This window comes from Oncorhynchus mykiss, chromosome 31 (assembly GCF_013265735.2).
Source record: "Oncorhynchus mykiss isolate Arlee chromosome 31, USDA_OmykA_1.1, whole genome shotgun sequence".
Classification (NCBI taxonomy): Eukaryota; Metazoa; Chordata; class Actinopteri; order Salmoniformes; family Salmonidae; genus Oncorhynchus; species Oncorhynchus mykiss.
In genome coordinates, this window is record NC_050571.1 from 30,926,116 (window position 1) to 30,952,239 (window position 26,124).

General features: G+C 41.3%; 18 non-coding genes across 18 annotated transcripts; all 18 read left to right on the top strand.

Moving 5' to 3' along the window:
* Window positions 1-315: 315 nt before the first annotated feature.
* On the top strand, window positions 316-388 carry trnaa-agc. The gene has a single exon. It is a non-coding gene; the product is annotated as a tRNA-Ala (tRNA).
* A 239-nt stretch (window positions 389-627) lies between these two features.
* trnaa-agc lies at window positions 628-700 on the top strand. Its single transcript has one exon. It is a non-coding gene; the product is annotated as a tRNA-Ala (tRNA).
* A 2,336-nt stretch (window positions 701-3,036) lies between these two features.
* On the top strand, window positions 3,037-3,109 carry trnaa-agc. The gene has a single exon. It is a non-coding gene; the product is annotated as a tRNA-Ala (tRNA).
* A 239-nt stretch (window positions 3,110-3,348) lies between these two features.
* Window positions 3,349-3,421, top strand: trnaa-agc. The gene has a single exon. It is a non-coding gene; the product is annotated as a tRNA-Ala (tRNA).
* Window positions 3,422-8,152: 4,731 nt separating this feature from the next.
* trnaa-agc lies at window positions 8,153-8,225 on the top strand. Its single transcript has one exon. It is a non-coding gene; the product is annotated as a tRNA-Ala (tRNA).
* A 239-nt stretch (window positions 8,226-8,464) lies between these two features.
* On the top strand, window positions 8,465-8,537 carry trnaa-agc. Its single transcript has one exon. It is a non-coding gene; the product is annotated as a tRNA-Ala (tRNA).
* Window positions 8,538-11,179: 2,642 nt separating this feature from the next.
* trnaa-agc lies at window positions 11,180-11,252 on the top strand. The gene has a single exon. It is a non-coding gene; the product is annotated as a tRNA-Ala (tRNA).
* Window positions 11,253-11,803: 551 nt separating this feature from the next.
* On the top strand, window positions 11,804-11,876 carry trnag-acc. The gene has a single exon. It is a non-coding gene; the product is annotated as a tRNA-Gly (tRNA).
* Window positions 11,877-12,427: 551 nt separating this feature from the next.
* On the top strand, window positions 12,428-12,500 carry trnaa-ugc. The gene has a single exon. It is a non-coding gene; the product is annotated as a tRNA-Ala (tRNA).
* Window positions 12,501-12,739: 239 nt separating this feature from the next.
* trnaa-agc lies at window positions 12,740-12,812 on the top strand. Its single transcript has one exon. It is a non-coding gene; the product is annotated as a tRNA-Ala (tRNA).
* Window positions 12,813-15,152: 2,340 nt separating this feature from the next.
* On the top strand, window positions 15,153-15,225 carry trnaa-ugc. The gene has a single exon. It is a non-coding gene; the product is annotated as a tRNA-Ala (tRNA).
* Window positions 15,226-15,464: 239 nt separating this feature from the next.
* trnaa-ugc lies at window positions 15,465-15,537 on the top strand. Its single transcript has one exon. It is a non-coding gene; the product is annotated as a tRNA-Ala (tRNA).
* Window positions 15,538-15,776: 239 nt separating this feature from the next.
* trnaa-ugc lies at window positions 15,777-15,849 on the top strand. Its single transcript has one exon. It is a non-coding gene; the product is annotated as a tRNA-Ala (tRNA).
* A 3,271-nt stretch (window positions 15,850-19,120) lies between these two features.
* trnaa-agc lies at window positions 19,121-19,193 on the top strand. The gene has a single exon. It is a non-coding gene; the product is annotated as a tRNA-Ala (tRNA).
* Window positions 19,194-19,432: 239 nt separating this feature from the next.
* Window positions 19,433-19,505, top strand: trnaa-agc. Its single transcript has one exon. It is a non-coding gene; the product is annotated as a tRNA-Ala (tRNA).
* A 2,324-nt stretch (window positions 19,506-21,829) lies between these two features.
* Window positions 21,830-21,902, top strand: trnaa-agc. The gene has a single exon. It is a non-coding gene; the product is annotated as a tRNA-Ala (tRNA).
* A 2,374-nt stretch (window positions 21,903-24,276) lies between these two features.
* trnaa-agc lies at window positions 24,277-24,349 on the top strand. The gene has a single exon. It is a non-coding gene; the product is annotated as a tRNA-Ala (tRNA).
* Window positions 24,350-24,580: 231 nt separating this feature from the next.
* trnaa-agc lies at window positions 24,581-24,653 on the top strand. The gene has a single exon. It is a non-coding gene; the product is annotated as a tRNA-Ala (tRNA).
* Window positions 24,654-26,124: the final 1,471 nt, after the last annotated feature.

Consider the following 26,124-nt stretch of genomic DNA (forward strand, 5'->3'; position numbering starts at 1 on the left):
GACCATGTTTCGGGCGACTAACATGCATTTCCCCACGATCAACTGATCCTAATGTTATTCCACAGACAGCCAGCAGGGGGAACTCCAGACTCGCAGGTTTTTCTGCTATCATACACCCAAAACTCACTAACCCAACAATACAACAATTTCCACCACTGGGCTTACTGCAGTCACTACTTCCACCTTTACTGAACTACCATGAAAAATACTTTTAGACAGCTGAAGCAAGCATACTTTTTAAAAAGTATCCTTACTTATGGACGAGGGATTTGGCAGTGTGGTCATTGAGATTTCATACTTCTTGTTGGATGCACAGGGGGATTAGCTCAAATGGTAGAGCGCTCGCTTAGCATGCGAGAGGTAGCGGGATCGATGCCCGCATCCTCCAACTATTTAGTTTGGTTCAATCAGCACACATTGTTGTTGTAGCTCTGGATACTAACCCAACAATACAACTATTTCCACCACTGGGCTTACTCCTATCACTACTTCAACCTTTACTGAACTACCATGAAAAATACTTTTAGACAGCTGAAGCAAGCATACTTGTTAAAAAGTATCCTTTCTTATGGACGAGGGATTTGGCAGTGCGGTCATTGAGATTTCATACTTCTTGTTGGAGGCACAGGGGGATTAGCTCAAATGGTAGAGCGCTCGCTTAGCATGCGAGAGGTTGCGGGATCGATGCCCGCATCCTCCAACCATTTAGTTTGGTTCAATCACACATTGTTGTTGTAGCTCTGGATACTAACCCAACAATACAACTATTTCCACCACTGGGCTTACTCCTATCACTACTTCAACCTTTACTGAACTACCATGAAAAATACTTTTAGACAGCTGAAGCAAGCATACTTGTTAAAAAGTATCCTTTCTTATGGACGAGGGATTTGGCAGTGCGGTCATTGAGATTTCATACTTCTTGCTGGAGGCACAGGGGGATTAGCTCAAATGGTAGAGCGCTCGCTTAGCATGCGAGAGGTAGCGGTATCGATGCCCGCATCCTCCAACTATTTAGTTTGGTTCAATCAGCACACATTGTTGTTGTAGCTCTGGACTGATTTAACTAATCGAAGGATTAGTAAACAAATTGAATCAAGCGTGCTTGTCTGGCTCTAAAATGTGAATGTGTGTTGCTGGGGCAACCTGAGGACTGCAGTTGGGAAACACCAGTGGGAAATACGTAGAGTGTGGTGGCGAGTTGAAAATTTGATTCAAAATAGACCAAACAGTAGACGACGCTATCGTGGCTGTTCATAATATATTAGGCTAAGTACTGTTTTATACTCTGCACTTTCAATTGTTGTGAGTTCATGACGTATTTCCCATGTAGTGTTTTAATAGGATAATTTAGGGACAGTTCAAAAATTACTGGGTGAGTGGGGGCTTGTAGCTCTCAAACTCTAGGGGTGTTTTTCCAAACATACTACCATGCTCCACACTCATGCTCCGATTGTATTCTCCACTCCGTTCTCTTGAGTACGTTTTTGTGTGGACGCGAGTGAGGAGAATGCATAAAGCAATACATTTAAGAAGCACTCGCACTCCCCCTACTGTATTACCTCACGCTTCACAGCCCCATTCACTGAACCTCCTTCCAGCCAGGACAATGGCAACAATAGACGAATCAAGATATACACAAAGCAAACGTTTGACGTCACAATTATCAGCTAGATATGTGAATCGTAACAATTTAGCTAGCCAGATAGCTAAACAGGACAAAAATGACCTAAAACGAATAATATGTAAGATAGATGTCAATTCTTCATGGTTACATTAGCTAGCTAACAATGCTTTGTTGCTATCTGGCTAGTTAACAGTACTAGTAGCTAGCCAGTCAGCCATATTGACTAATTATGGGCTTGCGATCTAAGGTACTTAGGCAGGTAACGTTAAACATGCCGAACAATACCAAATTACTCATGAACCATTAAGAGGGATCCCCATTTAAGTGATTTATTAAAAGGTAAAACAAAAAGAGCAGGAGTCATACATATATTTCTATCTCTATATTTATACATATTGAAAATAATTGGTATGTAGCACAGTTCTCTAGCACATACAAGTGCAAGCTAAGTGTCTGAAGTGAACTGCCTCAACTCCTCTCTAACTACAGACTCCATCACTCTCCATCTTATTATTATCATCTGAAGCTTTGGAAGCCATCGGCCAAGTATGTACCAGATCACCTTGAGTTTATTTGAGTTTTTAAAGCTACTTTGAAATTCTGTGTGTAATGAAAAGTGCTATATAGAATAAATCATAATTATTATTATTTATCCTACAGGGGAGGAGGAGCCCTTGTCATAATGGCTTTGCGATATGATGGACAGCCTTCTGTTTGCTACTAAACAGGTCCTAATATCTTAGTCTGTGTGCCAGTTCATTCTCTCTTTTGACTTTGTTGTGGCAAGCAGAAACACACTGGAATTTAGGAAATCCCACCAAACCACCGAATTATTACTTCAATTAAAGGGACAAATTATGTGGTCGCTTGGGGTAATGCAAAAATCCCCTTTGGTTATCACATGTAGGCACATGTGTAGTTTATGAGACAGATCTTTGATTTAGTAGCTGTTCATTTGTTAGTAAATGTTGGGAGCTGTGACTCTTATTTATTCTACTGGAAGGCTGTCCTCTCCTCTGCTTACAGTAGAAAGGCCTTGGAGCGATCCACTGAGACGCAGTGAGCATAAGCACGACAAAAGACAGGAAAACAGTGACCATGTTTCGGGCGACTAACATGCATTTCCCCACGATCAACTGATCCTAATGTTATTCCACAGACAGCCAGCAGGGGGAACTCCAGACTCGCAGGTTTTTCTGCTATCATACACCCAAAACTCACTAACCCAACAATACAACAATTTCCACCACTGGGCTTACTGCAGTCACTACTTCCACCTTTACTGAACTACCATGAAAAATACTTTTAGACAGCTGAAGCAAGCATACTTTTTAAAAAGTATCCTTACTTATGGACGAGGGATTTGGCAGTGTGGTCATTGAGATTTCATACTTCTTGTTGGATGCACAGGGGGATTAGCTCAAATGGTAGAGCGCTCGCTTAGCATGCGAGAGGTAGCGGGATCGATGCCCGCATCCTCCAACTATTTAGTTTGGTTCAATCAGCACACATTGTTGTTGTAGCTCTGGATACTAACCCAACAATACAACTATTTCCACCACTGGGCTTACTCCTATCACTACTTCAACCTTTACTGAACTACCATGAAAAATACTTTTAGACAGCTGAAGCAAGCATACTTGTTAAAAAGTATCCTTTCTTATGGACGAGGGATTTGGCAGTGCGGTCATTGAGATTTCATACTTCTTGTTGGAGGCACAGGGGGATTAGCTCAAATGGTAGAGCGCTCGCTTAGCATGCGAGAGGTTGCGGGATCGATGCCCGCATCCTCCAACCATTTAGTTTGGTTCAATCACACATTGTTGTTGTAGCTCTGGATACTAACCCAACAATACAACTATTTCCACCACTGGGCTTACTCCTATCACTACTTCAACCTTTACTGAACTACCATGAAAAATACTTTTAGACAGCTGAAGCAAGCATACTTGTTAAAAAGTATCCTTTCTTATGGACGAGGGATTTGGCAGTGCGGTCATTGAGATTTCATACTTCTTGCTGGAGGCACAGGGGGATTAGCTCAAATGGTAGAGTGCTCGCTTAGCATGCGAGAGGTAGCGGTATCGATGCCCGCATCCTCCAACTATTTAGTTTGGTTCAATCAGCACACATTGTTGTTGTAGCTCTGGACTGATTTAACTAATCGAAGGATTAGTAAACAAATTGAATCAAGCGTGCTTGTCTGGCTCTAAAATGTGAATGTGTGTTGCTGGGGCAACCTGAGGACTGCAGTTGGGAAACACCAGTGGGAAATACGTAGAGTGTGGTGGCGAGTTGAAAATTTGATTCAAAATAGACCAAACAGTAGACGACGCTATCGTGGCTGTTCATAATATATTAGGCTAAGTACTGTTTTATACTCTGCACTTTCAATTGTTGTGAGTTCATGACGTATTTCCCATGTAGTGTTTTAATAGGATAATTTAGGGACAGTTCAAAAATTACTGGGTGAGTGGGGGCTTGTAGCTCTCAAACTCTAGGGGTGTTTTTCCAAACATACTACCATGCTCCACACTCATGCTCCGATTGTATTCTCCACTCCGTTCTCTTGAGTACGTTTTTGTGTGGACGCGAGTGAGGAGAATGCATAAAGCAATACATTTAAGAAGCACTCGCACTCCCCCTACTGTATTACCTCACGCTTCACAGCCCCATTCACTGAACCTCCTTCCAGCCAGGACAATGGCAACAATAGACGAATCAAGATATACACAAAGCAAACGTTTGACGTCACAATTATCAGCTAGATATGTGAATCGTAACAATTTAGCTAGCCAGATAGCTAAACAGGACAAAAATGACCTAAAACGAATAATATGTAAGATAGATGTCAATTCTTCATGGTTACATTAGCTAGCTAACAATGCTTTGTTGCTATCTGGCTAGTTAACAGTACTAGTAGCTAGCCAGTCAGCCCTATTGACTAATTATGGGCTTGCGATCTAAGGTACTTAGGCAGGTAACGTTAAACATGCCGAACAATACCAAATTACTCATGAACCATTAAGAGGGATCCCCATTTAAGTGATTTATTAAAAGGTAAAACAAAAAGAGCAGGAGTCATACATATATTTCTATCTCTATATTTATACATATTGAAAATAATTGGTATGTAGCACAGTTCTCTAGCACATACAAGTGCAAGCTAAGTATCTGAAGTGAACTGCCTCAACTCCTCTCTAACTACAGACTCCATCACTCTCCATCTTATTATTATCATCTGAAGCTTTGGAAGCCATCGGCCAAGTAGGTACCAGATCACCTTGAGTTTATTTGAGTTTTTAAAGCTACTTTGAGATTCTGTGTGTAATGAAAAGTGCTATATAGAATAAATCATAATTATTATTATTTATCCTACAGGGGAGGAGGAGCCCTTGTCATAATGGCTTTGCGATATGATGGACAGCCTTCTGTTTGCTACTAAACTGGTCCTAATATCTTAGTCTGTGTGCCAGTTCATTCTCTCTTTTGACTTTGTTGTGGCAAGCAGAAACACACTGGAATTTAGGAAATCCCACCAAACCACCGAATTATTACTTCAATTAAAGGGACAAATTATGTGGTCGCTTGGGGTAATGCAAAAATCCCCTTTGGTTATCACTTGTAGGCACATGTGTAGTTTATGAGATAGATCTTTGATTTAGTAGCTGTTCATTTGTTAGTAAATGTTGGGAGCTGTGACTCTTATTTATTCTACTGGAAGGCTGTCCTCTCCTCTGCTTACAGTAGAAAGGCCTTGGAGCGATCCACTGAGACGCAGTGAGCATAAGCACGACAAAAGACAGGAAAACAGTGACCATGTTTCGGGCGACTAACATGCATTTCCCCACGATCAACTGATCCTAATGTTATTCCACAGACAGCCAGCAGGGGGAACTCCAGACTTGCAGGTTTTTCTGCTATCATACACCCAAAACTCACTAACCCAACAATACAACTATTTCCACCACTGGGCTTACTGCAGTCACTACTTCCACCTTTACTGAACTACCATGAAAAATACTTTTAGACAGCTGAAGCAAGCATACTTTTTAAAAAGTATCCTTTCTTATGGACGAGGAATTTGGCAGTGCGGTCATTGAGATTTCATACTTCTTGTTGGAGGCACAGGGGGATTGGCTCAAATGGTAGAGCGCTCGCTTAGCATGCGAGAGGTTGTGGGATTGATGCCCGCATTCTCCAACTATTTAGTTTGGTTCAATCAGCACACATTGTTGTTGTAGCTCTGGATACTAACCCAACAATACAACTATTTCCACCACTGGGCTTACTCCTATCACTACTGCAACCTTTACTGAACTACCATGAAAAATACTTTTAGACAGCTGAAGCAAGCATACTTGTTAAAAAGTATCCTTTCTTATGGACGAGGGATTTGGCAGTGCGGTCATTGAGATTTCATACTTCTTGTTGGAGGCACAGGGGGATTAGCTCAAATGGTGGAGCGCTCGCTTAGCATGCGAGAGGTAGCGGGATCGATGCCTGCATCCTCCAACTATTTAGTTTGGTTCAATCAGCACACATTGTTGTTGTAGCTCTGGACTGATTTAACTAATCGAAGGATTAGTAAACAAATTGAATCAAGCGTGCTTGTCTGGCTCTAAAATGTGAATGTGTGTTGCTGGGGCAACCTGAGGACTGCAGTTGGGAAACACCAGTGGGAAATACGTAGAGTGTGGTGGCGAGTTGAAAATTTGATTCAAAATAGACCAAACAGTAGACGACGCTATCGTGGCTGTTCATAATATATTAGGCTAAGTACTGTTTTATACTCTGCACTTTCAATTGTTGTGAGTTCATGACGTATTTCCCATGTAGTGTTTTAATAGGATAATTTAGGGACAGTTCAAAAATTACTGGGTGAGTGGGGGCTTGTAGCTCTCAAACTCTAGGGGTGTTTTTCCAAACATACTACCATGCTCCACACTCATGCTCCGATTGTATTCTCCACTCCGTTCTCTTGAGTACGTTTTTGTGTGGACGCGAGTGAGGAGAATGCATAAAGCAATACATTTAAGAAGCACTCGCACTCCCCCTACTGTATTACCTCACGCTTCACAGCCCCATTCACTGAACCTCCTTCCAGCCAGGACAATGGCAACGATAGACGAATCAAGATATACACAAAGCAAACGTTTGACGTCACAATTATCAGCTAGATATGTGAATCGTAACAATTTAGCTAGCCAGATAGCTAAACAGGACAAAAATGACCTAAAACGAATAATATGTAAGATAGATGTCAATTCTTCATGGTTACATTAGCAAGCTAACAATGCTTTGTTGCTATCTGGCTAGTTAACAGTACTAGTAGCTAGCCAGTCAGCCATATTGACTAATTATGGGCTTGCGATCTAAGGTACTTAGGCAGGTAACGTTAAACATGCCGAACAATACCAAATTACTCATGAACCATTAAGAGGGATCCCATTTAAGTGATTTATTAAAAGGTAAAACAAAAAGAGCAGGAGTCATACATATATTTCTATCTCTATATTTATACATATTGAAAATAATTGGTATGTAGCACAGTTCTCTAGCACATACAAGTGCAAGCTAAGTATCTGAAGTGAACTGCCTCAACTCCTCTCTAACTACAGACTCCATCACTCTCCATCTTATTATTATCATCTGAAGCTTTGGAAGCCATCGGCCAAGTATGTACCAGATCACCTTGAGTTTATTTGAGTTTTTAAAGCTACTTTGAGATTCTGTGTGTAATGAAAAGTGCTATATAGAATAAATCATAATTATTATTATTTATCCTACAGGGGAGGAGGAGCCCTTGTCATAATGGCTTTGCGATATGATGGACAGCCTTCTGTTTGCTACTAAACAGGTCCTAATATCTTAGTCTGTGTGCCAGTTCATTCTCTCTTTTGACTTTGTTGTGGCAAGCAGAAACACACTGGAATTTAGGAAATCCCACCAAACCACCGAATTATTACTTCAATTAAAGGGACAAATTATGTGGTCGCTTGGGGTAATGCAAAAATCCCCTTTGGTTATCACATGTAGGCACATGTGTAGTTTATGAGACAGATCTTTGATTTAGTAGCTGTTCATTTGTTAGTAAATGTTGGGAGCTGTGACTCTTATTTATTCTACTGGAAGGCTGTCCTCTCCTCTGCTTACAGTAGAAAGGCCTTGGAGCGATCCACTGAGACGCAGTGAGCATAAGCACGACAAAAGACAGCAAAACAGTGACCATGTTTCGGGCGACTAACATGCATTTCCCCACGATCAACTGATCCTAATGTTATTCCACAGACAGCCAGCAGGGGGAACTCCAGACTCGCAGGTTTTTCTGCTATCATACACCCAAAACTCACTAACCCAACAATACAACTATTTCCACCACTGGGCTTACTGCAGTCACTACTTCCACCTTTACTGAACTACCATGAAAAATACTTTTAGACAGCTGAAGCAAGCATACTTTCTTATGGACGAGGGATTTGGCAGTGCGGTCATTGAGATTTCATACTTCTTGTTGGAGGCACAGGGGGATTAGCTCAAATGGTAGAGCGCTCGCTTAGCATGCGAGAGGTAGCGGGATCGATGCCCGCATCCTCCAACTATTTAGTTTGGTTCAATCAGCACACATTGTTGTTGTAGCTCTGGATACTAACCCAACAATACAACTATTTCCACCACTGGGCTTACTCCTATTACTACTTCAACCTTTACTGAACTACCATGAAAAATACTTTTAGACAGCTGAAGCAAGCATACTTGTTAAAAAGTATCCTTACTTATGGACGAGGGATTTGGCAGTGTGGTCATTGAGATTTCATACTTCTTGTTGGAGGCACAGGGGGATTAGCTTAAATGGTAGAGCGCTCGCTTAGCATGCGAGAGGTAGCGGGATCGATGCCCGCATCCTCCAACTATTTAGTTTGGTTCAATCAGCACACATTGTTGTTGTAGCTCTGGATAACAATACAACTATTTCCACCACTGGGCTTACTCCTATCACTACTTCAACCTTTACTGAACTACCATGAAAAATACTTTTAGACAGCTGAAGCAAGCATACTTGTTAAAAAGTATCCTTTCTTATGGACGAGGGATTTGGCAGTGCGGTCATTGAGATTTCATACTTCTTCTTGGAGGCACAGGGGTATTAGCTCAAATGGTAGAGCACTCGCTTAGCATGCGAGAGGTAGCGGGATCGATGCCCGCATCCTCCAACTATTTAGTTTGGTTCAATCAGCACACATTGTTGTTGTAGCTCTGGATACTAACCCAACAATACAACTATTTCCACCACTGGGCTTACTGCAGTCACTACTTCCACCTTTACTGAACTACCATGAAAAATACTTTTAGACAGCTGAAGCAAGCATACTTGTTAAAAAGTATCCTTTCTTATGGACGAGGGATTTGGCAGTGCGGTCATTGAGATTTCATACTTCTTGTTGGAGGCACAGGGGGATTAGCTCAAATGGTAGTGCGCTCGCTTAGCATGCGAGAGCTAGCGGGATCGATGCCCGCATCCTCCAACTATTTAGTTTGGTTCAATCAGCACACATTGTTGTTGTAGCTCTGGACTGATTTAACTAATCGAAGGATTAGTAAACAAATTGAATCAAGCGTGCTTGTCTGGCTCTAAAATGTGAATGTGTGTTGCTGGGGCAACCTGAGGACTGCAGTTGGGAAACACCAGTGGAAATACGTAGAGTGTGGTGGCGAGTTGAAATATTGATTCAAAATAGACCAAACAGTAGACGACGCTATCGTGGCTGTTCATAATATATTAGGCTAAGTACTGTTTTATACTCTGCACTTTCAATTGTTGTGAGTTCATGACGTATTTCCCATGTAGTGTTTTAATAGGATAATTTAGGGACAGTTCAAAAATTACTGGGTGAGTGGGGGCTTGTAGCTCTCAAACTCTAGGGGTGTTTTTCCAAACATACTACCATGCTCCACACTCATGCTCCGATTGTATTCTCCACTCCGTTCTCTTGAGTACGTTTTTGTGTGGACGCGAGTGAGGAGAATGCATAAAGCAATACATTTAAGAAGCACTCGCACTCCCCCTACTGTATTACCTCACGCTTCACAGCCCCATTCACTGAACCTCCTTCCAGCCAGGACAATGGCAACAATAGACGAATCAAGATATACACAAAGCAAACGTTTGACGTCACAATTATCAGCTAGATATGTGAATCGTAACAATTTAGCTAGCCAGATAGCTAAACATGACAAAAATGACCTAAAACGAATAATATGTAAGATAGATGTCAATTCTTCATGGTTAAATTAGCTAGCTAACAATGCTTTGTTGCTATCTGGCTAGTTAACAGTACTAGTAGCTAGCCAGTCAGCCCTATTGACTAATTATGGGCTTGCGATCTAAGGTACTTAGGCAGGTAACGTTAAACATGCCGAACAATACCAAATTACTCATGAACCATTAAGAGGGATCCCCATTTAAGTGATTTATTAAAAGGTAAAACAAAAAGAGCAGGAGTCATACATATATTTCTATCTCTATATTTATACATATTGAAAATAATTGGTATGTAGCACAGTTCTCTAGCACATACAAGTGCAAGCTAAGTATCTGAAGTGAACTGCCTCAACTCCTCTCTAACTACAGACTCCATCACTCTCCATCTTATTATTATCATCTGAAGCTTTGGAAGCCATCGGCCAAGTATGTACCAGATCACCTTGAGTTTATTTGAGTTTTTAAAGCTACTTTGAGATTCTGTGTGTAATGAAAAATGCTATATAGAATAAATCATAATTATTATTATTTATCCTACAGGGGAGGAGGAGCCCTTGTCATAATGGCTTTGCGATATGATGGACAGCCTTCTGTTTGCTACTAAACAGGTCCTAATATCTTAGTCTGTGTGCCAGTTCATTCTCTCTTTTGACTTTGTTGTGGCAAGCAGAAACACACTGGAATTTAGGAAATCCCACCAAACCACCGAATTATTACTTCAATTAAAGGGACAAATTATGTGGTCGCTTGGGGTAATGCAAAAATCCCCTTTGGTTATCACATGTAGGCACATGTGTAGTTTATGAGACAGATCTTTGATTTAGTAGCTGTTCATTTGTTAGTAAATGTTGGGAGCTGTGACTCTTATTTATTCTACTGGAAGGCTGTCCTCTCCTCTGCTTACAGTAGAAAGGCCTTGGAGCGATCCACTGAGACGCAGTGAGCATAAGCACGACAAAAGACAGGAAAACAGTGACCATGTTTCGGGCGACTAACATGCATTTCCCCACGATCAACTGATCCTAATGTTATTCCACAGACAGCCAGCAGGGGGAACTCCAGACTCACAGGTTTTTCTGCTATCATACACCCAAAACTCACTAACCCAACAATACAACTATTTCCACCACTGGGCTTACTGCAGTCACTACTTCCACCTTTACTGAACTACCATGAAAAATACTTTTAGACAGCTGAAGCAAGCATACTTTTTAAAAAGTATCCTTACTTATGGACGAGGGATTTGGCAGTGTGGTCATTGAGATTTCATAATTCTTGTTGGATGCACAGGGGGATTAGCTCAAATGGTAGAGCGCTCGCTTAGCATGTGAGAGGTAGCGGGATCGATGCCCGCATCCTCCAACTATTTAGTTTGGTTCAATCAGCACACATTGTTGTTGTAGCTCTGGATACTAACCCAACAATACAACTATTTCCACCACTGGGCTTACTCCTATCACTACTTCAACCTTTACTGAACTACCATGAAAAATACTTTTAGACAGCTGAAGCAAGCATACTTGTTAAAAAGTATCCTTTCTTATGGACGAGGGATTTGGCAGTGCGGTCATTGAGATTTCATACTTCTTGTTGGAGGCACAGAGGGATTAGCTCAAATGGTAGAGCGCTTGCTTTGCATGCGAGAGGTAGCGGGATCGATGCCCGCATCCTCCAACTATTTAGTTTGGTTCAATCAGCACACATTGTTGTTGTAGCTCTGGATACTAACCCAACAATACAACTATTTCCACCACTGGACTTACTCCTATCACTACTTCAACCTTTACTGAACTACCATGAAAAATACTTTTAGACAGCTGAAGCAAGCATACTTTTTAAAAAGTATCCTTACTTATGGACGAGGGATTTGGCAGTGTGGTCATTGAGATTTCATATTTCTTGTTGCATGCACAGGGGGATTAGCTCAAATGGTAGAGCGCTCGCTTACCATGTGAGAGGTAGCGGGATCGATGCCCGCATCCTCCAACTATTTAGTTTGGTTCAATCAGCACACATTGTTGTTGTAGCTCTGGATACTAACCCAACAATACAACTATTTCCACCACTGGGCTTACTCCTATCACTACTTCAACCTTTACTGAACTACCATGAAAAATACTTTTAGACAGCTGAAGCAAGCATACTTTTTAAAAAGTATCCTTACTTATGGACGAGGGATTTGGCAGTGTGGTCATTGAGATTTCATAATTCTTGTTGCATGCACAGGGGGATTAGCTAAAATGGTAGAGCGCTCGCTTAGCATGTGAGAGGTAGCGGGATCGATGCCCGCATCCTCCAACTATTTAGTTTGGTTCAATCAGCACACATTGTTGTTGTAGCTCTGGATACTAACCCAACAATACAACTATTTCCACCACTGGGCTTACTCCTATCACTACTTCAACCTTTACTGAACTACCATGAAAAATACTTTTAGACAGCTGAAGCAAGCATACTTGTTAAAAAGTATCCTTTCTTATGGACGAGGGATTTGGCAGTGCGGTCATTGAAATTTCATACTTCTTGTTAGAGGCACAGGGGGATTAGCTCAAATGGTAGAGCGCTCGCTTTGCATGCGAGAGGTAGCGGGATCGATACCCGCATCCTCCAACTATTTAGTTTGGTTCAATCAGCACACATTGTTGTTGTAGCTCTGGATACTAACCCAACAATACAACTATTTCCACCACTGGGCTTACTCCTATCACTACTTCAACCTTTACTGAACTACCATGAAAAATACTTTTAGACAGCTGAAGCAAGCATACTTGTTAAAAAGTATCCTTTCTTATGGACGAGGGAATTGGCAGTGCGGTCATTGAGATTTCATACTTCTTGTTGGAGGCACAGGGGGATTAGCTCAAATGGTAGAGCGCTCGCTTAGCATGCGAGAGGTAGCGGGATCGATGCCCGCATCCTCCAACTATTTAGTTTGGTTCAATCAGCACACATTGTTGTTGTAGCTCTGGACTGATTTAACTAATCGAAGGATTAGTAAACAAATTGAATCAAGCGTGCTTGTCTGGCTCTAAAATGTGAATGTCTGTTGCTGGGGCAACCTGAGGACTGCAGTTGGGAAACACCAGTGGGAAATACGTAGAGTGTGGTGGCGAGTTGAAATATTGATTCAAAATAGACCAAACAGTAGACGACGCTATCGTGGCTGTTCATAAATTATTAGGCTAAGTACTGTTTTATACTCTGCACTTTCAATTGTTGTGAGTTCATGACGTATTTCCCATGTAGTGTTTTAATAGGATAATTTAGGGACAGTTCAAAAATTACTGGGTGAGTGGGGGCTTGTAGCTCTCAAACTCTAGGGGTGTTTTTCCAAACATACTACCATGCTCCACACTCATGCTCCGATTGTATTCTCCACTCCGTTCTCTTGAGTACGTTTTTGTGTGGACGCGAGTGAGGAGAATGCATAAAGCAATACATTTAAGAAGCACTCGCACTCCCCCTACTGTATTACCTCACGCTTCACAGCCCCATTCACTGAACCTCCTTCCAGCCAGGACAATGGCAACAATAGACGAATCAAGATATACACAAAGCAAACGTTTGACGTCACAATTATCAGCTAGATATGTGAATCGTAACAATTTAGCTAGCCAGATAGCTAAACAGGACAAAAATGACCAAAAAAGAATAATATGTAAGATAGATGTCAATTCTTCATGGTTACATTAGCTAGCTAACAATGCGTTGTTGCTATCTGGCTAGTTAACAGTACTAGTAGCTAGCCAGTCAGCCCTATTGACTAATTATGGGCTTGCGATCTAAGGTACTTAGGCAGGTAACGTTAAACATGCCGAACAATACCAAATTACTCATGAACCATTAAGAGGGATCCCCATTTAAGTGATTTATTAAAAGGTAAAACAAAAAGAGCAGGAGTCATACATATATTTCTATCTCTATATTTATACATATTGAAAATAATTGGTATGTAGCACAGTTCTCTAGCACATACAAGTGCAAGCTAAGTATCTGAAGTGAACTGCCTCAACTCCTCTCTAACTACAGACTCCATCACTCTCCATCTTATTATTATCGTCTGAAGCTTTGGAAGCCATCGGCCAAGTATGTACCAGATCACCTTGAGTTTATTTGAGTTTTTAAAGCTACTTTGAGATTCTGTGTGTAATGAAAAGTGCTATATAGAATAAATCATAATTATTATTATTTATCCTACAGGGGAGGAGGAGCCCTTGTCATAATGGCTTTGCGATATGATGGACAGCCTTCTGTTTGCTACTAAACAGGTCCTAATATCTTAGTCTGTGTGCCAGTTCATTCTCTCTTTTGACTTTGTTGTGGCAAGCAGAAACACACTGGAATTTAGGAAATCCCACCAAACCACCGAATTATTACTTCAATTAAAGGGACAAATTATGTGGTCGCTTGGGGTAATGCAAAAATCCCCTTTGGTTATCACATGTAGGCACATGTGTAGTTTATGAGACAGATCTTTCATTTAGTAGCTGTTCATTTGTTAGTAAATGTTGGGAGCTGTGACTCTTATTTATTCTACTGGAAGGCTGTCCTCTCCTCTGCTTACAGTAGAAAGGCCTTGGAGCGATCCACTGAGACGCAGTGAGCATAAGCACGACAAAAGACAGGAAAACAGTGACCATGTTTCGGGCGACTAACATGCATTTCCCCACGATCAACTGATCCTAATGTTATTCCACAGACAGCCAGCAGGGGGAACTCCAGACTCGCAGGTTTTTCTGCTATCATACACCCAAAACTCACTAACCCAACAATACAACTATTTCCACCACTGGGCTTACTGCAGTCACTACTTCCACCTTTACTGAACTACCATGAAAAATACTTTTAGACAGCTGAAGCCAGCATACTTTTTAAAAAGTATCCTTACTTATGGACGAGGGATTTGGCAGTGTGGTCATTGAGATTTCATAATTCTTGTTGCATGCACAGGGGGATTAGCTCAAATGGTAGAGCGCTCGCTTAGCATTTTGAGAGGTAGCGGGATCGATACCCGCATCCTCCAACTATTTAGTTTCGTTCAATCAGCACACATTGTTGTTGTAGCTCTGGATACTAACCCAACAATACAACTATTTCCACCACTGGGCTTACTCCTATCACTACTTCAACCTTTACTGAACTACCATGAAAAATACTTTTAGACAGCTGAAGCAAGCATACTTGTTAAAAAGTATCCTTTCTTATGGACGAGGGATTTGGCAGTGCGGTCATTGAGATTTCATACTTCTTGTTGGAGGCACAGGGGGATTAGCTCAAATGGTAGAGCGCTCGCTTTGCATGCGAGAGGTAGCGGGATCGATGCCCGCATCCTCCAACTATTTAGTTTGGTTCAATCAGCACACATTGTTGTTGTAGCTCTGGATACTAACCCAACAATACAACTATTTCCACCACTGGGCTTACTCCTATCACTACTTCAACCTTTACTGAACTACCATGAAAAATACTTTTAGACAGCTGAAGCAAGCATACTTGTTAAAAAGTATCCTTTCTTATGGACGAGGGATTTGGCAGTGCGGTCATTGAGATTTCATACTTCTTGTTGGAGGCACAGGGGGATTAGCTCAAATGGTAGAGCGCTCGCTTTGCATGCGAGAGGTAGCGGGATCGATGCCCGCATCCTCCAACTATTTAGTTTGGTTCAATCAGCACACATTGTTGTTGTAGCTCTGGATACTAACCCAACAATACAACTATTTCCACCACTGGGCTTACTCCTATCACTACTTCAACCTTTACTGAACTACCATGAAAAATACTTTTAGACAGCTGAAGCAAGCATACTTGTTAAAAAGTATCCTTTCTTATGGACGAGGGATTTGGCAGTGCGGTCATTGAGATTTCATACTTCTTGTTAGAGGCACAGGGGGATTAGCTCAAATGGTAGAGCGCTCGCTTTGCATGCGAGAGGTAGCGGGATCGATGCCCGCATCCTCCAACTATTTAGTTTGGTTCAATCAGCACACATTGTTGTTGTAGCTCTGGATACTAACCCAACAATACAACTATTTCCACCACTGGGCTTACTCCTATCACTACTTCAACCTTTACTGAACTACCATGAAAAATACTTTTAGACAGCTGAAGCAAGCATACTTGTTAAAAAGTATCCTTTCTTATGGACGAGGGATTTGGCAGTGCGGTCATTGAGATTTCATACTTCTTCTTGGAGGCACAGGGGGACTAGCTCAAATGGTAGAGCGCTTGCTTAGCATGCGAGAGGTAGCTGGATCGATGCCCGCATCCTCCAACTATTTAGTTTGGTTCAATCAGCACACATTGTTGTTGTAGCTCTGGACTTATTTAACTAATCGAAGGATTAGTAAACAAATTGAATCAAGCGTGCTTGTCTGGCTCTAAAATGTGAATGTGTGTTGCTGGGGCAACCTGAGGACTGCAGTTGGGAAACACCAGTGGAAGGTAGAGTGTGGTGGCGAGTTGAAATATTGATTCAAAATAGACCAAACAGTAGACGACGCTATCGTGGCTGTTCATAATATATTAGGCTAAGTACTGTTTTATACTCTGCACTTTCAATTGTTGTGAGTTCATGACGTATTTCCCATGTTGTGTTTTAATAGGATAATTTAGGGACAGTTAAAAAATTACTGGGTGAGTGGGGGCTTGTAGCTCTCAAACTCTAGGGGTGTTTTTCCAAACATACTACCATGCTCCACACTCATGCTCCGATTGTATTCTCCACTCCGTTCTCTTGAGTACGTTTTTGTGTGGACGCGAGTGAGGAGAATGCATAAAGCAATACATTTAAGAAGCACTCGCACTCCCCCTACTGTATTACCTCACGCTTCACAGCCCCATTCACTGAACCTCCTTCCAGCCAGGACAATGGCAACAATAGACGAATCAAGATATACACAAAGCAAACGTTTGACGTCACAATTATCAGCTAGATATGTGAATCGTAACAATTTAGCTAGCCAGATAGCTAAACAGGACAAAAATGACCTAAAACGAATAATATGTAAGATAGATGTCAATTCTTCATGGTTACATTAGCTAGCTAACAATGCTTTGTTGCTATCTGGCTAGTTAACAGTACTAGTAGCTAGCCAGTCAGCCCTATTGACTAATTATGGGCTTGCGATCTAAGGTACTTAGGCAGGTAACGTTAAACATGCCGAACAATACCAAATTACTCATGAACCATTAAGAGGGATACCCATTTAAGTGATTTATTAAAAGGTAAAACAAAAAGAGCAGGAGTCATACATATATTTCTATCTCTATATTTATACATATTGAAAATAATTGGTATGTAGCACAGTTCTCTAGCACATACAAGTGCAAGCTAAGTATCTGAAGTGAACTGCCTCAACTCCTCTCTAACTACAGACTCCATCACTCTCCATCTTATTATTATCGTCTGAAGCTTTGGAAGCCATCGGCCAAGTATGTACCAGATCACCTTGAGTTTATTTGAGTTTTTAAAGCTACTTTGAGATTCTGTGTGTAATGAAAAGTGCTATATAGAATAAATCATAATTATTATTATTTATCCTACAGGGGAGGAGGAGCCCTTGTCATAATGGCTTTGCGATATGATGGACAGCCTTCTGTTTGCTACTAAACAGGTCCTAATATCTTAGTCTGTGTGCCAGTTCATTCTCTCTTTTGACTTTGTTGTGGCAAGCAGAAACACACTGGAATTTAGGAAATCCCACCAAACCACCGAATTATTACTTCAATTAAAGGGACAAATTATGTGGTCGCTTGGGGTAATGCAAAAATCCCCTTTGGTTATCACATGTAGGCACATGTGTAGTTTATGAGACAGATCTTTGATTTAGTAGCTGTTCATTTGTTAGTAAATGTTGGGAGCTGTGACTCTTATTTATTCTACTGGAAGGCTGTCCTCTCCTCTGCTTACAGTAGAAAGGCCTTGGAGCGATCCACTGAGACGCAGTGAGCATAAGCACGACAAAAGACAGGAAAACAGTGACCATGTTTCGGGCGACTAACATGCATTTCCCCACAATCAACTGATCCTAATGTTATTCCACAGACAGCCAGCAGGGGGAACTCCAGACTCGCAGGTTTTTCTGCTATCATACACCCAAAACTCACTAACCCAACAATACAACTATTTCCACCACTGGGCTTACTGCAGTCACTACTTCCACCTTTACTGAACTACCATGAAAAATACTTTTAGACAGCTGAAGCAAGCATACTTTTTAAAAAGTATCCTTACTTATGGACGAGGGATTTGGCAGTGTGGTCATTGAGATTTCATAATTCTTGTTGCATGCACAGGGGGATTAGCTCAAATGGTAGAGCGCTCGCTTAGCATGTGAGAGGTAGCGGGATCGATGCCTGCATCCTCTAACTATTTAGTTTGGTTCAATCAGCACACATTGTTGTTGTAGCTCTGGATACCAACCCAACAATACAACTATTTCCACCACTGGGCTTACTCCTATCACTACTTCAACCTTTACTGAACTACCATGAAAAATACTTTTAGACAGCTGAAGCAAGCATACTTGTTAAAAAGTATCCTTTCTTATGGACGAGGGATTTGGCAGTGCGGTCATTGAGATTTCATACTCCTTGTTGGAGGCACAGGGGGATTAGCTCAAATGGTAGAGCACTCGCTTTGCATGCGAGAGGTAGCGGGATCGATGCCTGCATCCTCCAACTATTTAGTTTGGTTCAATCAGCACACATTGTTGTTGTAGCTCTGGATACTAACCCAACAATACAACTATTTCCACCACTGGGCTTACTGCAGTCACTACTTCCACCTTTACTGAACTACCATGAAAAATACTTTTAGACAGCTGAAGCAAGCATACTTGTTAAAAAGTATCCTTTCTTATGGACGAGGGATTTGGCAGTGCGGTCATTGAGATTTCATACTTCTTGTTGAAGGCACAGGGGGATTAGCTCAAATGGTAGAGCGCTCGCTTAGCATGCGAGAGGTAGCAGGATCGATGCCCGCATCCTCCAACTATTTAGTTTGGTTCAATCAGCACACATTGTTGTTGTAGCTCTGGATACTAACCCAACAATACAACTATTTCCACCACTGGGCTTACTCCTATCACTACTTCAACCTTTACTGAACTACCATGAAAAATACTTTTAGACAGCTGAAGCAAGCATACTTGTTAAAAAGTATCCTTTCTTATGGACGAGGGATTTGGCAGTGCGGTCATTGAGATTTCATACTTCTTCTTGGAGGCATAGGGGGATTAGCTCAAATGGTAGAGCGCTCGCTTAGCATGCGAGAGGTAGCGGGATCGATGCCCGCATCCTCCAACTATTTAGTTTGGTTCAATCAGCACACATTGTTGTTGTAGCTCTGGATACTAACCCAACAATACAACTATTTCCACCACTGGGCTTACTCCTATCACTACTTCAACCTTTACTGAACTACCATGAAAAATACTTTTAGACAGCTGAAGCAAGCATACTTGTTAAAAAGTATCCTTTCTTATGGACGAGGGATTTGGCAGTGCGGTCATTGAGATTTCATACTTCTTGTTGGAGGCACAGGGGGATTAGCTCAAATGGTAGAGCGCTCGCTTAGCATGCGAGAGGTAGCGGGATCGATGCCCGCATCCTCCAACTATTTAGTTTGGTTCAATCAGCACACATTGTTGTTGTAGCTCTGGACTGATTTAACTAATCGAAGGATTAGTAAACAAATTGAATCAAGCGTGCTTGTCTGGCTCTAAAATGTGAATGTGTGTTGCTGGGGCAACCTGAGGACTGCAGTTGGGAAACACCAGTGGGAAATACGTAGAGTGTGGTGGCGAGTTGAAATATTGATTCAAAATAGACCAAACAGTAGACGACGCTATCGTGGCTGTTCATAATATATTAGGCTAAGTACTGTTTTATACTCTGCACTTTCAATTGTTGTGAGTTCATGACGTATTTCCCATGTAGTGTTTTAATAGGATAATTTAGGGACAGTTCAAAAATTACTGGGTGAGTGGGGGCTTGTAGCTCTCAAACTCTAGGGGTGTTTTTCCAAACATACTACCATGCTCCACACTCATGCTCCGATTGTATTCTCCACTCCGTTCTCTTTAGTACGTTTTTGTGTGGACGCGAGTGAGGAGAATGCATAAAGCAATACATTTAAGAAGCACTCGCACTCCCCCTACTGTATTACCTCACGCTTCACAGCTCCTTCCAGCCAGGACAATGGCAACAATAGACGAATCAAGATATACACAAAGCAAACGTTTGACGTCACAATTATCAGCTAGATATGTGAATCGTAACAATTTAGCTAGCCAGATAGCTAAACAGGACAAAAATGACCTAAAACGAATAATATGTAAGATAGATGTCAATTCTTCATGGTTACATTAGCTAGCTAACAATGCTTTGTTGCTATCTGGCTAGTTAACAGTACTAGTAGCTAGCCAGTCAGCCCTATTGACTAATTATGGGCTTGCGATCTAAGGTACTTAGGCAGGTAACGTTAAACATGCCGAACAATACCAAATTACTCATGAACCATTAAGAGGGATCCCCATTTAAGTGATTTATTAAAAGGTAAAACAAAAAGAGCAGGAGTCATACATATATTTCTATCTCTATATTTATACATATTGAAAATAATTGGTATGTAGCACAGTTCTCTAGCACATACAAGTGCAAGCTAAGTATCTGAAGTGAACTGCCTTAACTCCTCTCTAACTACAGACTCCATCACTCTCCATCTTATTATTATCATCTGAAGCTTTGGAAGCCATCGGCCAAGTATGTACCAGATCACCTTGAGTTTATTTGAGTTTTTAAAGCTACTTTGAGATTCTGTGTGTAATGAAAAGTTCTATATAGAATAAATTATAATTATTATTATTTATCCTACAGGGGAGGAGGAGCCCTTGTCATAATGGCTTTGCGATATGATGGACAGCCTTCTGTTTGCTACTAAACAGGTCCTAATATCTTAGTCTGTGTGCCAGTTCATTCTCTCTTTTGACTTTGTTGTGGCAAGCAGAAACACACTGGAATTTAGGAAATCCCACCAAACCACCAAATTATTTCTTCAATTAAAGGGACAAATTATGTGGTCGCTTGGGGTAATGCAAAAATCCCCTTTGGTTATCACATGTAGGCACATGTGTAGTTTATGAGACAGATCTTTGATTTAGTAGCTGTTCATTTGTTAGTAAATGTTGGGAGCTGTGACTCTTATTTATTCTACTGGAAGGCTGTCCTCTCCTCTGCTTACAGTAGAAAGGCATTGGAGCGATCCACTGAGACGCAGTGAGCATAAGCACGACAAAAGACAGGAAAACAGTGACCATGTTTCGGGCGACTAACATGCATTTCCCCACGATCAACTGATCCTAATGTTATTCCACAGACAGCCAGCAGGGGGAACTCCAGACTCGCAGGTTTTTCTGCTATCATACACCCAAAACTCACTAACCCAACAATACAACTATTTCCACCACTGGGCTTACTGCAGTCACTACTTCCACCTTTACTGAACTACCATGAAAAATACTTTTAGACAGCTGAAGCAAGCATACTTGTTAAAAAGTATCCTTTCTTATGGACGAGGGATTTGGCAGTGCGGTCATTGAGATTTCATACTTCTTGTTGGAGGCACAGGGGGATTAGCTCAAATGGTAGAGCGCTCGCTTAGCATGCGAGAGGTAGCAGGATCGATGCCCGCATCCTCCAACTATTTAGTTTGGTTCAATCAGCACACATTGTTGTTGTAGCTCTGGATACTAACCCAACAATACAACTATTTCCACCACTGGGCTTACACCTATCACTACTTCAACCTTTACTGAACTACCATGAAAAATACTTTTAGACAGCTGAAGCAAGCATACTTGTTAAAAAGTATCCTTTCTTATGGACGAGGGATTTGGCAGTGCGGTCATTGAGATTTCATACTTCTTCTTGGAGGCACAGGGGGATTAGCTCAAATGGTAGAGCGCTCGCTTAGCATGCGAGAGGTAGCGGGATCGATGCCCGCATCCACCAACTATTTAGTTTGGTTCAATCAGCACACATTGTTGTTGTAACTCTGGATACTAACCCAACAATACAACTATTTCCACCACTGGGCTTCCACCACTGGACTGATTTAACTAATCGAAGGATTAGTAAACAAATTGAATCAAGCGTGCTTGTCTGGCTCTAAAATGTGAATGTGTGTTGCTGGGGCAACCTGAGGACTGCAGTTGGGAAACACCAGTGGGAAATACGTAGAGTGTGGTGGCGAGTTGAAATATTGATTGAAAATAGACCAAACAGTAGACGACGCTATCGTGGCTGTTCATAATATATTAGGCTAAGTACTGTTTTATACTCTGCACTTTCAATTGTTGTGAGTTCATGACGTATTTCCCATGTAGTGTTTTAATAGGATAATTTAGGGACAGTTCAAAAATTACTGGGTGAGTGGGGGCTTGTAGCTCTCAAACTCTAGGGGTGTTTTTCCAAACATACTACCATGCTCCACACTCATGCTCCGATTGTATTCTCCACTCCGTTCTCTTGAGTACGTTTTTGTGTGGACGCGAGTGAGGAGAATGCATAAAGCAATACATTTAAGAAGCACTCGCACTCCCCCTACTGTATTACCTCACGCTTCACAGCTCCTTCCAGCCAGGACAATGGCAACAATAGACGAATCAAGATATACACAAAGCAAACGTTTGACGTCACAATTATCAGCTAGATATGTGAATCGTAACAATTTAGCTAGCCAGATAGCTAAACAGGACAAAAATGACCTAAAACGAATAATATGTAAGATAGATGTCAATTCTTCATGGTTACATTAGCTAGCTAAAAATGCTTTGTTGCTATCTGGCTAGTTAACAGTACTAGTAGCTAGCCAGTCAGCCCTATTGACTAATTATGGGCTTGCGATCTAAGGTACTTAGGCAGGTAACGTTAAACATGCCGAACAATACCAAATTACTCATGAACCATTAAGAGGGATCCCCATTTAAGTGATTTATTAAAAGGTAAAACAAAAAGAGCAGGAGTCATACATATATTTCTATCTCTATATTTATACATATTGAAAATAATTGGTATGTAGCACAGTTCTCTAGCACATACAAGTGCAAGCTAAGTATCTGAAGTGAACTGCCTCAACTCCTCTCTAACTACAGACTCCATCACTCTCCATCTTATTATTATCATCTGAAGCTTTGGAAGTCATCGGCCAAGTATGTACCAGATCACCTTGAGTTTATTTGAGTTTTTAAAGCTACTTTGAAATTCTGTGTGTAATGAAAAGTGCTATATAGAATAAATCATAATTATTATTATTTATCCTACAGGGGAGGAGGAGCCCTTGTCATAATGGCTTTGCGATATGATGGACAGCCTTCTGTTTGCTACTAAACAGGTCCTAATATCTTAGTCTGTGTGCAAGTTCATTCTCTCTTTTGACTTTGTTGTGGCAAGCAGAAACACACTGGAATTTAGGAAATCCCACCAAACCACCGAATTATTACTTCAATTAAAGGGACAAATTATGTGGTCGCTTGGGGTAATGCAAAAATCCCCTTTGGTTATCACATGTAGGCACATGTGTAGTTTATGAGACAGATCTTTGATTTAGTAGCTGTTCATTTGTTAGTAAATGTTGGGAGCTGTGACTCTTATTTATTCTACTGGAAGGCTGTCCTCTCCTCTGCTTACAGTAGAAAGGCCTTGGAGCGATCCACTGAGACGCAGTGAGCATAAGCACGACAAAAGACAGGAAAACAGTGACCATGTTTCGGGCGACTAACATGCATTTCCCCACGATCAACTGATCCTAATGTTATTCCACAGACAGCCAGCAGGGGGTACTCCAGACTCGCAGGTTTTTCTGCTATCATACACCCAAAACTCACTAACCCAACAATACAACTATTTCCACCACTGGGCTTACTGCAGTCACTACTTCCACCTTTACTGAACTACCATGAAAAATACTTTTAGACAGCTGAAGCAAGCATACTTTTTAAAAAGTATCCTTACTTATGGACGAGGGATTTGGCAGTGTGGTCATTGAGATTTCATACTTCTTGTTGGATGCACAGGGGGATTAGCTCAAATGGTAGAGCGCTCGCTTAGCATGCGAGAGGTAGCGGGATCGATGCCCACATCCTCCAACTACTTAGTTTGGTTCAATCAGCACACATTGTTGTTGTAGCTCTGGATACTAACCCAACAATACAACTATTTCCACCACTGGGCTTACTCCTATAACTACTTCAACCTTTACTGAACTACCATGAAAAATACTTTTAGACAGCTGAAGCAAGCATACTTGTTAAAAAGTATCCTTTCTTATGGACGAGGAATTTGGCAGTGCGGTCATTGAGATTTCATACTTCTTGTTGGAGGCACAGGGGGATTGGCTCAAATGGTAGAGCGCTCGCTTAGCATGCGAGAGGTAGCGGGATCGATGCCCGCATCCTCCAACTATTTAGTTTGGTTCAATCAGCACACATTGTTGTTGTAGATCTGGATAACAATACAACTATTTCCACCACTGGGCTTACTCCTATCACTACTTCAACCTTTACTGAACTACCATGAAAAATACTTTTAGACAGCTGAAGCAAGCATACTTGTTAAAAAGTATCCTTTCTTATGGACGAGGGATTTGGCATTGCGGTCATTGAGATTTCATACTTCTTGTTGGAGGCACAGGGGGATTAGCTCAAATGGTAGAGCGCTCGCTTAGCATGCGAGAGGTAGCGGGATCGATGCCCGCATCCTCCAACTATTTAGTTTGGTTCAATCAGCACACATTGTTGTTGTAGCTCTGGACTGATTTAACTAATCGAAGGATTAGTAAACAAATTGAATCAAGCGTGCTTGTCTGGCTCTAAAATGTGAATGTGTGTTGCTGGGGCAACCTGAGGACTGCAGTTGGGAAACACCAGTGGGAAATACGTAGAGTGTGGTGGCGAGTTGAAATATTGATTCAAAATAGACCAAACAGTAGACGACGCTATCGTGGCTGTTCATAATATATTAGGCTAAGTACTGTTTTATACTCTGCACTTTCAATTGTTGTGAGTTCATGACGTATTTCCCATGTAGTGTTTTAATAGGATAATTTAGGGACAGTTCAAAAATTACTGGGTGAGTGGGGGCTTGTAGCTCTCAAACTCTAGGGGTGTTTTTCCAAACATACTACCATGCTCCACACTCATGCTCCGATTGTATTCTCCACTCCGTTCTCTTGAGTACGTTTTTGTGTGGACGCGAGTGAGGAGAATGCATAAAGCAATACATTTAAGAAGCACTCGCACTCCCCCTACTGTATTACCTCACGCTTCACAGCCCCATTCACTGAACCTCCTTCCAGCCAGGACAATGGCAACAATAGACGAATCAAGATATACACAAAGCAAACGTTTGACGTCACAATTATCAGCTAGATATGTGAATCGTAACAATTTAGCTAGCCAGATAGCTAAACAGGACAAAAATGACCTAAAACGAATAATATGTAAGATAGATGTCAATTCTTCATGGTTACATTAGCTAGCTAACAATGCTTTGTTGCTATCTGGCTAGTTAACAGTACTAGTAGCTAGCCAGTCAGCCCTATTGACTAATTATGGGCTTGCGATCTAAGGTACTTAGGCAGGTAATGTTAAACATGCCGAACAATACCAAATTACTCATGAACCATTAAGAGGGATCCCCATTTAAGTGATTTATTAAAAGGTAAAACAAAAAGAGCAGGAGTCATACATATATTTCTATCTCTATATTTATACATATTGAAAATAATTGGTATGTAGCACAGTTCTCTAGCACATACAAGTGCAAGCTAAGTATCTGAAGTGAACTGCCTCAACTCCTCTCTAACTACAGACTCCATCACTCTCCATCTTATTATTATCATCTGAAGCTTTGGAAGTCATCGGCCAAGTATGTACCAGATCACCTTGAGTTTATTTGAGTTTTTAAAGCTACTTTGAGATTCTGTGTGTAATGAAAAGTGCTATATAGAATAAATCATAATTATTATTATTTATCCTACAGGGGAGGAGGAGCCCTTGTCATAATGGCTTTGCGATATGATGGACAGCCTTCTGTTTGCTACTAAACAGGTCCTAATATCTTAGTCTGTGTGCCAGTTCATTCTCTCTTTTGACTTTGTTGTGGCAAGCAGAAACACACTGGAATTTAGGAAATCCCACCAAACCACCGAATTATTACTTCAATTAAAGGGACA